Raw genomic sequence first — 10879 nt, 5'->3', positions numbered from 1 at the left:
TTTGAAGTAACAAAGTTTGTCCTTCCAGAAGAAAGGGCTAGTCGCTCCTAGGATTGAGGTGTGGGCTTGGAGAGTCTCTCTTAAGCACGTGCCTAGAATTAAAGCCGAATTTCACTTCCTGTTGCTGCTGTTTGTCTTCACTTTCATTCCTTTCGCCACGGCTCCATCGTGAGCGGGAGCTCTGAATCATCCCTTTTTTTCAGTCTCACACACGTTTTTTTACCCAAGGAGGTGCTACGTTTAGAAGTTAAGGAGTTTTCTCACAAACGCGTCGGTCGATGCAATTGCGTTGTGATTGTTAAAACCCCCAAAATAACACCGGTCTTACAGATCTGGCCTATTTCTTCTGAACACGGATTCGTCGCGTGCAGATCGGGATACAGATCGTCTGCGCTTCCTGCTCTGTGGAGAGGAGGACACTGTGCTGAGACGGGGGTGAGCACCCAAAGGGAAAAAAATACAAGGTCATGGGGTTTTTTTGTTTGTATTTGGGGGGGGGGGGGGGTGTATTTAAAAGAAAAAAAAAAAAAGTGGAATGTTGACTGGTGGCAGCCTGCAGAGCTTTTTTGCTGCCCGGCCTCTCCTTTTCCTCTCTTGAAGTCCTCTTTCGTGGCTGTAATTGTCGTTTGGAGAAGTTCGGAAGAGCAGTTCAGGGACTTGCCTGGGCCCGTGTGCTAGTAATACCAGGAAGGGAAACGCTTGAACCGGTAGCAAAGAAGTTGGCTCCAAGTAAGGGTTCTGAAGGAAGAACAACGATAACAGGAAGCAAATAGCAAGTTACCAAAAAATGGGCGCGTGTCAAACGCCTCCGGGATTTTATTGCCGAATGTTGTTTGGCACTATGTTCCAAACGGCTCTTTTTTCCTTTCGCTCGGCTGTAGCCTTCGCAAGACTTCACAAAACCGGGCAGCTTGGGACTCCTCCCCAGCTTTATGCTACAGGTTTTTTTTCCTCTCTCAGCAGAGTGTCAGCTGCCGCCGTTTCCACCGTGGTCGCCCTTTCTTCTGCCGTGAAAGCGCAAGACGGACGGAAAGGCTGCGTAGCGGTCTGCGAGTACAAGGTACGTCCGCGATGCGTGTCCGCGTTTTTCCTAAGGTGCTTGTAGCATGGACTTCAAAGTTAATGTCAAGAATGCACCAGCTCTCCTTCCTTCTGTAGTTTTTCTAGGAACTATTTTAACGCAGATCCTAAAAGGAAAAGAAGGTCTGCGCTGGAGCGTGTTCTGCCTGTGCAAAGCCGACTTCCCTCCATTTATTTTGCCTTCCTGAAAGCGCAATCTTCTGTTTCTGTGCGCTTACTAGGAAATGATATCGGGAAAATAGTTGCGTCCTAAAAGAGGAAAGACGCCGTTTGTAAGAGTTCAGGCGTTCAGAAGAAACAGGCTTTGTTTTCGTCACCAAAGCTGTGTGCTTTTTCAGTCAATAAGTTTTGAAAATATCTTAGAGTAGTCCTTGAAAAGCTTACTGAGATACTAGCGTCCGTACTAAAAGCGATCCAGGTCCAAGGAGAGACGTGGACAAAAGAGGAGGAATCGGCCTCGAAAATTCGTGTGTGTGATTAAAAACGTTCAAAACTGTAAATACGGGTGTGAGGCATTGCAGTAGAGAAACATCTCTCGCCTTTATATATATATATATATATATATAAAAATAATATTCATATGTATATATACAGAATTCATATATGTATATAAAAAGAAAGATTTCCAAATGCAATCCTATATCTGCTGTATTATATAAATGATTCAAAAATAATTTTCTGTCTTTTTCCGTTTTTTCCGTCTCCGTTTTAGTTCACCGATGCGGGTTTTTAAATCACTTCCTGATGTTCTTAATCGCTGCTTCCTTTAAGCACTCTCCTGTCTCCTTTTGTCCTCTTTGCTGCCTTTATTCCCCTGTATTTTATGTTTTAATTCTTTCTTGTCTTTCCTTAGGGCCCTCGTTTTTTGAATTTTCCTTCTCCGTCCCTTTAGTTCGCTGTCCTGTTTTTTAATTTTCCCATTTATTTCCCTAATCCCTGTTGCTTTTTCAGTGTTCTATGTTGACTTTTCCCCTTGGGGTTTAGTTGGGTTTAATTGTTTCTTCTCTTCCCTTAGTGCCCTCGCTTTCTAAATTTTCCTTCTCCGAGGGGAGCTCCCTGTCGCTATTGATTAAGTTTTTCCTTATTTCTTCCATCGCCCTTGCTGTTCAAAGCCTCCTGCTTTCGGCTGGCAGAGAGTTAAGGTTCTTCCTAGTAGCTGGCACAGTGCTGCGGTTTGGATTCTCTGAGGACGAGAACAATGTTGGTAACAGCACTGACGTTTTGTTTGTCGCTAAGTAGCGCTTAGACCGCTCAAGGACCTTTCAGCTTCCCGTGCTCTGCCCGGTGCGCCAGAAGCTGGGAGGCGCCACAGCCAGCTCAGCTGACCCGCACCGGCCGAAGCGGGGCTATTCCCCTCCCGTGTGACGTCACGCTCGGTAGGGAAACGGGGGGTCGTTGGCCAGAGGCGTCCAGCGGAGATCGCTGCTCGGGGACCGTGCTTGGCATCCCCGGTCGCCGGCGAGTGGTGAGCACCTGTAGAGTGAATCGCTTGCTTTGTATACTGTTATCGGTTTATTATTATTACTACTAGTACTATTACTACTATTCTGTTGTCTTTCCTTCAGCTAGTTGTTAAACTGTTCTTCCTTTAACCCACGAGTGTTCTGACTTCCACCCTTCCAATTCTCTCTCCCCCGTGTAGCGGCTGTGTGGTGCTTAGCTGCTGGCTGGGGTTAAACCACGACAAAAGCTTCTGTCTACTTGTATTCCGTTTGCCGTTTCCCTTTTTTAATTCTTCCTTGTTTCTATTAGTACCTTTGCTTTTTCAATTGTCTTCCTACGTCTCTCTTTTAGTTCACTGTCCCCAGTTTTCATTTTTTTCTCTTTGTTGCCCTAATTCCCGTCATTATTGAAGTTTTTTGCTTTTATCCCGTTCCCTGTCTTTAGTTTTCAAGGAGTTGTTCTCTTTCCTTAGGGTCCTCCCTTTTAACAGCCTCGGAGGGGGCGTAGCTTCCCGCTGAGGAGCGGCTGGAGGAGGCGAGGTGGTTGTCAGCCGGGTCGTCATTTAATAGTAAAGTATGAAATGGCATGTTGGTTAATAATTTCCCGTTTGGTTTTGTGGGAGCTGTGCTGGCTGCCTTGAGAATCGGCTGAGAAGTTGAGGTGAGCTGGGTGGTAGAGGGGAGGCACACGGGGCTGGCTATTTCACCCGAGCGCCACGGGAACTTTGTGTCTCCTGGCATCCTAGGCCCACCGAGCGACAGCCGCAGCATCTTTCTTGAGAACAGGCGTGGAGCAGGGGAGCAGAGCGGTGCGGTGCTTTTGAGGAGGAGGGTGTCGCAGAAAAGCGGTTGGCAGTAACCAGACCGATGCTGAATACCAGCACTGTGTTTTAGTTTGTTAGTGTGTTGTGGGTTTTTGGGTTGGGAGGTTTTGGGTTTTTTTGGTTTTTGTTTTTTGTTTTTTTTTGAGATGATGAAGAGGAACTGAGCGAGTGCAGGAATGTTCTAGTTAGGTGTGTGGTGGTTTTCTTTTTTTCTTTTTTGAGGGTGGATTCAGATCCCCGGCCCTCTGAAAGCTCAGTTGCGGGGTGAGGGCTGAGGAGGTATCAAGGATAGGAATTGCAGGGAGGGGTTATAAAGTTGGTGTCGGGGAGAGGCCTGTCCAGGAGCAGTCTCCTTTGGGAAGGGAAAAGGACCGGGTTACTGTTCTTAGCACGCTGCTGACGTTGGCTGGGCAGGGCGGTTCCATCCTGTGTCTGCGTGTTCTGCTTTTGCGTAGTCTGTCTTCTGTGTCTCGTACCCTGGCTTTCTCGGGTCTTGATGTTTCCGTAGCTCTTGGTGATCATGGGGCCCCTCGGTAAGCCTCCCGAGGGTCTCGAACGCGTCGCCTCATCGGCATGGCGTTTCTTGAGCCCTGCTTATCTTGCCGTCGTAGCTTAAAGCGCGGACGTGCCCGGGAAGCGTCGCCTTACAGATGTTTCTGAGGGATTGTCTGTTGTGTGCTTTTTCAGTCAGTAAGTTTTGAAAATATCTTAGAGTAGTACTTGAAAAGCTTACTGAGATACTGGCACCCATACTAAAAGCGATCCAGGTCCAAGGAGAGACGTGGACAAAAGAGGAGGAATCGGCGTCGCTTTCCCGGGAAGCATTGCCAGCCTTGTAAGTAGCGACAGCAAGTCCTGACGTGGTTTCGGTGAGTTACTGCTTCGGCAGCGTCCTTTTTCCTTAACCTACAGCGTGTGGTTTCTTACTTCAGTTGGAAAGAGATTTTCCAGAATGGAAGTCTTTCTCATTCAAAGAAGTTGTGTTTTATGAACTCCCCATCAGAGTGGGGATCTTCAGAGATGATGCGCTTGGCAGTAGAAGTCAGCAGCAGCGAGACTTTCCGCTCTCTTAAAAAAAAAAAAAAAAAAGAAAAAAAAAAAAAAAAAAAAGAAAAGTCCGTTTGCTTCCAAAGAGCCGAGCACAGCACGTCTTCCGGAAGTCGATGGCATCGCTGGTTCTCAGTTGCAACAGCCGAGATGTCATCAACACGCGTTCCTCTGCGTGCTTCGGTGCAGCCAAAAGCGTTAGCAAATCTGCCGGTCCTTTTTGGTAGCCTTAGGCATTGCAGCCCCGGGGATTGGATTCCGCCCGCAAAGTAAAACCATATGAGGGATCTCTTCTCTCACTGATTTTTCTACCCTAGATGTAACTTTAGGAAAAAAAAAAAAGTTAAAATTGTCTATACAAACTGCCTTGCATTGTTTCAACTGCAACTGCCAACTAGCTGTGGCGTTGTTTCAACTGCAACTGCCAACTAGCTGTGGCGTACAATTGCTTAGGTGTATTTGAGCCGTTAGGTATTTGTTCTAAACGTTGACCAGGAGAGGCAACTGAACGTTACGGGTTTTTCCCCCCCTCCCCCCCCCCGGCTCGTTTGACGGAGTGCTCTGAAGTACTTTTCTTTCTGTCTGGCTTTCAAGGGTGCGTTTCCCTGGCAGTTCAGTAGCATCTCTCTCGGGCAGCGCGGCTGGCCAGATGTCGCTCCTAATGACGTAAGGCGCAAAAAACCCCTGGTCAAATGATAACTGCGTATCTTGGAGACAGATAATCTGCTGGTATCGATTCACAGCTGTGCAAGTTAAATTAACGCAAAAGGACAATCCAGCCCTTCTCCAGTAGAAGTATTTTTATTGGATGTCTGTAAGCACACGCACAGCTTTTTTAGTATGAAGCGAATTGCTGCGATTTGTCCTCTGGTTTTCCTTTTACCCTCGAAAGCGTTACGCTTCGCTTCCAGCTTTATCGACCGAGCCAGCAAGATGCGCAGGAGCGCGAGGGCCGTAGCTGTTGCGGCGGATCTGTAAGCGTAGATTCTGATTGCGGTACGCCCTTGTCCTGCAGCCTCGCAGGGTTGTCTCCCTGCAGCCGTGCCGTAAGGAAGGGGTGAGACGTTTTCCAACGCCGGCAAGAGCGCGTACTTTTACGCGCAGAACGTGTTCGGAATCGTACCGGTTAGTCTTAATGCTGATTGGAAGCGTTCAGGTCGCTCTAGCTTTTAAAGGACGTCTTGTGTTTTGAGCTGACCTGCTTACCTCGAATCCTCCTTGAGCTCAACTGCTCTCCCCTCCCTTGCTCTGACTGAATTCCTCTACTCGCTGCTGTGCTATTTTTTTCACATGCGGAAATATCGCTTGGGATTTTTGTTTTTCAGGTGTCTCGTTGCAGGCGTCTCGTGATGCTCGCTAGGTCCCCCCCGGCCCAGGTTGGCCTGCCGGTCGTGAAGCGTCCCGAGGGTAAGGGGCCGGCCCCGTGCCTGGAGGCTCCTGGCTCTGTCTCCGGCGGGTGCCCCGCGGGTGCGTCAGCGAGGGCTGTCTGGTGGGGAGAGTGCCGGGCCAAGAGGGAGCGGGGAGGTTCGCTGCCCCGGGGAGCCCGTCCCAGCGCGGGAACGGAGGGGGAGCACGGCAGAGCAGAGCCTGAGCGAGAGGTGCGTCACCGTCCCCTGGCAGGCTCCCCCCGCGGCGTGGGGCAGCCGCCGGCTTGCGGGACAGGGGCTGGGGGGGGCTGCAACCGTTTGGGGGGGCTGCCCCCATTTTATTTCTCTGGCGGAGCTCCCCTTTTCGGGGGGCGCCTACATATGTAAACGGCATTATTAAAGTAGCGAGCTGCCGGTCGGGGCTGTTTTCCTTGTTTTGTGCCTTTTTTGGGGGGGTGATGAAAAAGTGTTGGAGGGGCCTGGGGGGTGATGATGTCATTTGGGGCACCCCAACGTCCCTGGGGGCGGGGGGTGTGATGATGAAACAGAGGAGCAGGTGAGTGGGGGATGAAGGTGTCACGGGGAGGTTCCCCCCCAGAGGAGGGGGGGTCACAGCCCCAAAATGCCTGAAAACTCGTGTGTGTGTGTGTGTGTGTGTGTGTGATTAAAAGCATTAGGGTCGGTCTTCTGTGTAATGGAAGGATAGGTTCTATGGAAGTGTAAACAGATAACTAAGTCTAAATAGAGAGAATTGTAAGTAGATACCGAAGTCTAAAGAGAGAAGTCTAAGATACCAAAGTGTCAAAATATCCAAGTCTAAACAGCCAGCTCATCTAAATAGATGTTCTATAGAATACGAAGTGTAAATAGACACGGATGTGTAAGTAGAGATGATATCTAAGCGTAAATCTATGAAAGTGTAAATAGGCATGTGTGCGTAGTAGATATCAGTGTAAACAGGTAATATGCATCAAAGGTTTCTGTTGCCTGAATATGTGTATGTGTAACTAGCTACGTAAGTGTAAATGTCTATGCTACAGAAGGTTTATAAAACGGAAAGAAACCCTGTTTATAGAAAGGATTTAAAAACTCAACCTCCCCCTCGAATCTCTCTTGAAGGTATAAAAGCACTTTCCAAAGCTGTCCCTTCCCCCTTTTCCCATCCCGCTTTGGGGCCAGTTTCCCCCAAACGGGGACTTTCCCCTGCGCGGCCACACGATTTGGAGGGGGGGAGCAACACAGTTTGGGGCTCCCAGGAAAGCCGAATCCACCTGGATTTGTGCAGCTTGGAAAGCAAGCACCCCCACCCCCGCTACATTTTAACGCAGAAACCCAAAAATGACCCATTGTTATGATGTGGAAAAGCGCCGGAAAACCCCAGAACTGAATATTTTGGAAAAGCAGAAACCCCCAAGTTTTGTATGATGTAAAAGAAAAAAACAAAACAGAACAGAACAACAACAACAAAAAAACCAACCCCCAAAAAAAAAACCCAAACGCAAAACCCACACCAATTTGGGCCAAATTTGGGGTGAACCGCTGGCAGTTTGAGGGGCATTGCTGGGGATTATCTGGCGTGGATTCCTTCTCCGGAGCGGACTATCCGTTGCGGCTTATCCCAGGTGAGTTATCTGCTGTGGATTATGCCGGGCGGACCCCCTGGTGTAGGTCATCCCCACCCGTGTCCCCCCGTGCACCTTTCTACCCACACACAGCCGCTGTCCGTCCGTGTCCGTCTCCTGCCCCCCGTCCTCCTCTGCCTGTCTCTGCGCCCTCCCAAGTGCTCTCCACCCAAACGTCCCCCCACACAAGGTTTTTCCCCCCCGTGCGGGTTTTTTTTTTCCCCGTGACGTGCCCCCCGCGTCCCCTGCCCTCCGGTCTCGTGCCCCCCCTCCCCTGCTCGCCCCCTCCCGTAACCCCTTTGCTTCTGAATGGCCTTCAGACCATCGAGATGCAAGCGGAAGTCCTCCCGGAGTATAGGGCGGCTCCGCAGACCATGGAGATGACACCGAAAGTCCACCCAGACCATTGAGAAGGTCCTCCAGACCATAGAGAGGAGACAGAAGGTCCTCCCAGATGCTAAAGACTGTCCTTCAGACCATCGAGATGCAAGCGGAAGTCCTCCCGGAGTATAGGGCGGCTCCGCAGACCATGGAGATGACACCGAAAGTCCACCCAGACCATCGAGAAGGCCCTCCAGAGCATAGAGGTGAAACGAGAAGTCCCCTGGATGATACAGAAGGTCGTCCAGCCCACAGAGATTAAACTGGAATTCCTCCCAGACCATGCGCGGTGCGTCGCGGGCGGGCATCGCGCGGTGGGCGCAGCTTCCCCCCGCGGAGGGGCCAGCGGGAGCCCGGGGCGGAGCGGAGCGGTCGTTGGGCTGCGGCTGCAGGCAGGGAGGAGGTGAGAGCGGGAAAGCCCCGAGGAGGGCGGCGGTGCCTGGGGGGGGGGGCGGCGGGGCCGGCGGGAGGCCGGGGGCGGGGAGGGTGCGCTGCCATGTGGGAGCCGGGCGGGCGGGGCTTCCCGGAGCCGGGCGGTGGGGGGGGCGCCGCGCCGGTCCGGAGCCGGGCGGTGGGGGGGGCCGGGCGCCCGCGCGCCGGTGCGGGCCGGGCGGCGGGGCAGCGCCGAGCCGCGCCGGGGCCGGGCGGGCGCCGCGCCGGTCCGGGGCCGGGCGGGCGCTCGCGCGCCGAGCCGCGCCGGTCCGGGGCCGGGCGGGCGCCGCGCCGAGCCGCGGGGAGCCGGGCGGCGCCGGTCCGGGGCCGGGCGGCGGGGGGGCGCGCGCCGCTCCGGGGCCGGGCGGTGGGTAGCCGGGAGCGCCGCGCCGAGCCGCGCCGCTCGGGGCTTGGGCAGCGGGGAGCCCGCCGCGCCGGGAGCCGCGCCGGTCCGGGGCGGGCCGGGGCAGCGGGGGGCGCGCTGCGCGTCGGCGCCGGTCGTGGGGGCCGGCTGCAGCCGGTGGCGGGGGCTGCCCGGAGCCGCGCTGGGCTCGGCGGGGCTTCCACGTGCGGCGGAGCCGCGCTGGGGGCTCGGCGGGGCTTCCACGTGCGGCGGTGGCGCGGTGAACGGTGTCCCCGCAGGATCCCAAAGCACGGAGGGCTGCGTCCCCTGGCATCCGGGGCTTTTGGTCGGTCACGTTGGTTCCCCGGGGCATGCCGGGAGGTGTAGTTTCTAGGGCCGTGGCTGCCGGACAAACCGCTTCCTTTTTTGCCTCCTCCTTTCCCAGCGTCACCTTCTGCGTCCCGGGAAGAAAATCCCGCGTGGGTGATTCCGCTCGGCGCTCAGGTAATCGCGTGTCTGGGGCTGCGGGAGCGGAGAGAAACCCTTGCCGGGTCGAGGACGCTCCAGGGGCGCCACATCAAAGCCAGAGGAAAGGCAAAGCCGCTGCCCGTGCAGAAAAGCCGATGACAAATTGCAGCTGAGAGAGCGCGCCGCGTTCCTGCAGTGCTCCCTTGGCAGTTTCGGCTGTTTGCCTTCCGGGCAAAAGAACAGACTTTCCTCTAGGAGAAATGAAGAGCTGCCTGTTCCCTTCTTTAGGGGTCCGGTGTTTCTCTTCTGGTCGGTCGTGCTACTTTGATGGGCGAGCTGGAAATAGCCTGTTGTTTTGATACGCAGAACTAAATTGTTAGTAACATGCGGTGTCAGTAGAGTTCATTTTGGAGCACCTAGGTGCCAGTGGAAACGTAAGGAATGAAACGCGATGGAAACCGATCTTTAAACTTTAGTTTTCCTTGGTTTTTCTTTGCCATCAGAGCGTCGATGGCACGGTGGCCTGTGGCTCGGTGCACGTTCTGTTCCGTGGAGCCTTCGGTCTAGGACTTTGAAGTAACAAAGTTTGTCCTTCCAGAAAAGGGCTAGTCGCTCCTAGGATTGAGGTGTGGGCTTGGAGAGTCTCTTAAGCACGTGCCTAGAATTAAAGCCGAATTTCACTTCCTGTTGCTGCTGTTTGTCTTCACTTTCATTCCTTTCGCCACTGCTCCATCGTGAGCGGGAGCTCTGAATCATCCCTTTTTTTCAATCTCGCTCACGTTTTTTACCCAAGGAGGTGCTACGTTTAGAAGTTAAGGAGTTTTCTCACAAACGCGTCGGTCGATGCAATTGCGTTGTGATTGTTAAAACCCCCAAAATAACACCGGTCTTACAGATCTGGCCTATTTCTTCTGAACACGGATTCGTCGCGTGCAAATCGGGATACAGATCGTCTGCGCTTCCTGCTCTGTGGAGGACACTGTGCTGAGACAGGGGTGAGCTCCCAAAGGAAAAAAAATACAAGGTCATGGGGTTTTTTTGTTTGTATTTGGGGGCGGGGGGGGGTGTATTTAAAAGAAAAAAAAAAAAAAAAAAAGAGTGGAATGTTGACTGGTGGCAGCCTGCAGAGCTTTTTTGCTGCCCGGCCTCTCCTTTTCCTCTCTTGAAGTCCTCTTTCGTGGCTGTAATTGTCGTTTGGAGAAGTTCGGAAGAGCAGTTCAGGGACTTGCCTGGGCCCGTGTGCTAGTAATACCAGGAAGGGAAACGCTTGAACCGGTAGCAAAGAAGTTGGCTCCAAGTAGAGGTTCTGAAGGAAGAACAACGATAACAGGAAGCAAATAGCAAGTTACCAAAAAATGGGCGCGTGTCAAACGCCTCCGAGTTTTATTGCCGAATGTTGTTTGGCAATATGTTCCAAACGGCTATTTTTTCCTTCGCTCGGCTGTAGCCTTCGCAAGACTTCACAAAACCGGGCAGCTTGGGACTCCTCCCCAGCTTTATGCTACAGGTTTTTTTTCCTCTCTCAGCAGAGTGTCAGCTGCCGCCGTTTCACCGTGGTCGCCCTTTCTTCTGCCGTGAAAGCGCAAGACGGACGGAAAGGCAGCGTAGCGGTCTGCGAGTACAAGGTACGTCCGCGATGCATGTCCGCGTTTTTCCTAAGGCGCTTGGAGCATGGACTTCAAAGTTAACGTCAAGAATGCGCCAGCTCTCCTTCCTTCTGTAGTTTTTCTAGGAACTATTTTAACGCAGATCCTAAAAGGAAAAGAAGGTCTGCGCTGGAGCGTGTTCTGCCTGTGCAAAGCCGACTTCCCTCCGTTTATTTTGCCTTCCTGAAAGCGCAATCTTCTGTTTCTGTGCGCTTACTAGGAAATGA

The 10879-nt window shown here is 52.7% G+C and overlaps 1 long non-coding RNA gene across 1 annotated transcript; it reads left to right on the top strand.

Moving 5' to 3' along the window:
• The first annotated feature begins 7280 nt into the window (after window positions 1-7280).
• Window positions 7281-9119, top strand: LOC148056979 (uncharacterized). Its single transcript, XR_015702099.1, has 3 exons — window positions 7281-7382; window positions 7703-8166; window positions 8984-9119. It is a non-coding gene; the product is annotated as an uncharacterized LOC148056979 (long non-coding RNA).
• The last annotated feature ends 1760 nt before the right edge of the window (window positions 9120-10879 follow it).

This window comes from Nipponia nippon, unplaced genomic scaffold (assembly GCF_047370975.1).
Source record: "Nipponia nippon isolate SJK-2023a ecotype South Korea unplaced genomic scaffold, ASM4737097v1 scaffold_101, whole genome shotgun sequence".
NCBI lineage: Eukaryota > Metazoa > Chordata > Aves > Pelecaniformes > Threskiornithidae > Nipponia > Nipponia nippon.
The sequence above is the reverse complement of the archived record's forward strand: the minus strand, read 5'-3'. Positions and strand labels throughout refer to the sequence as shown.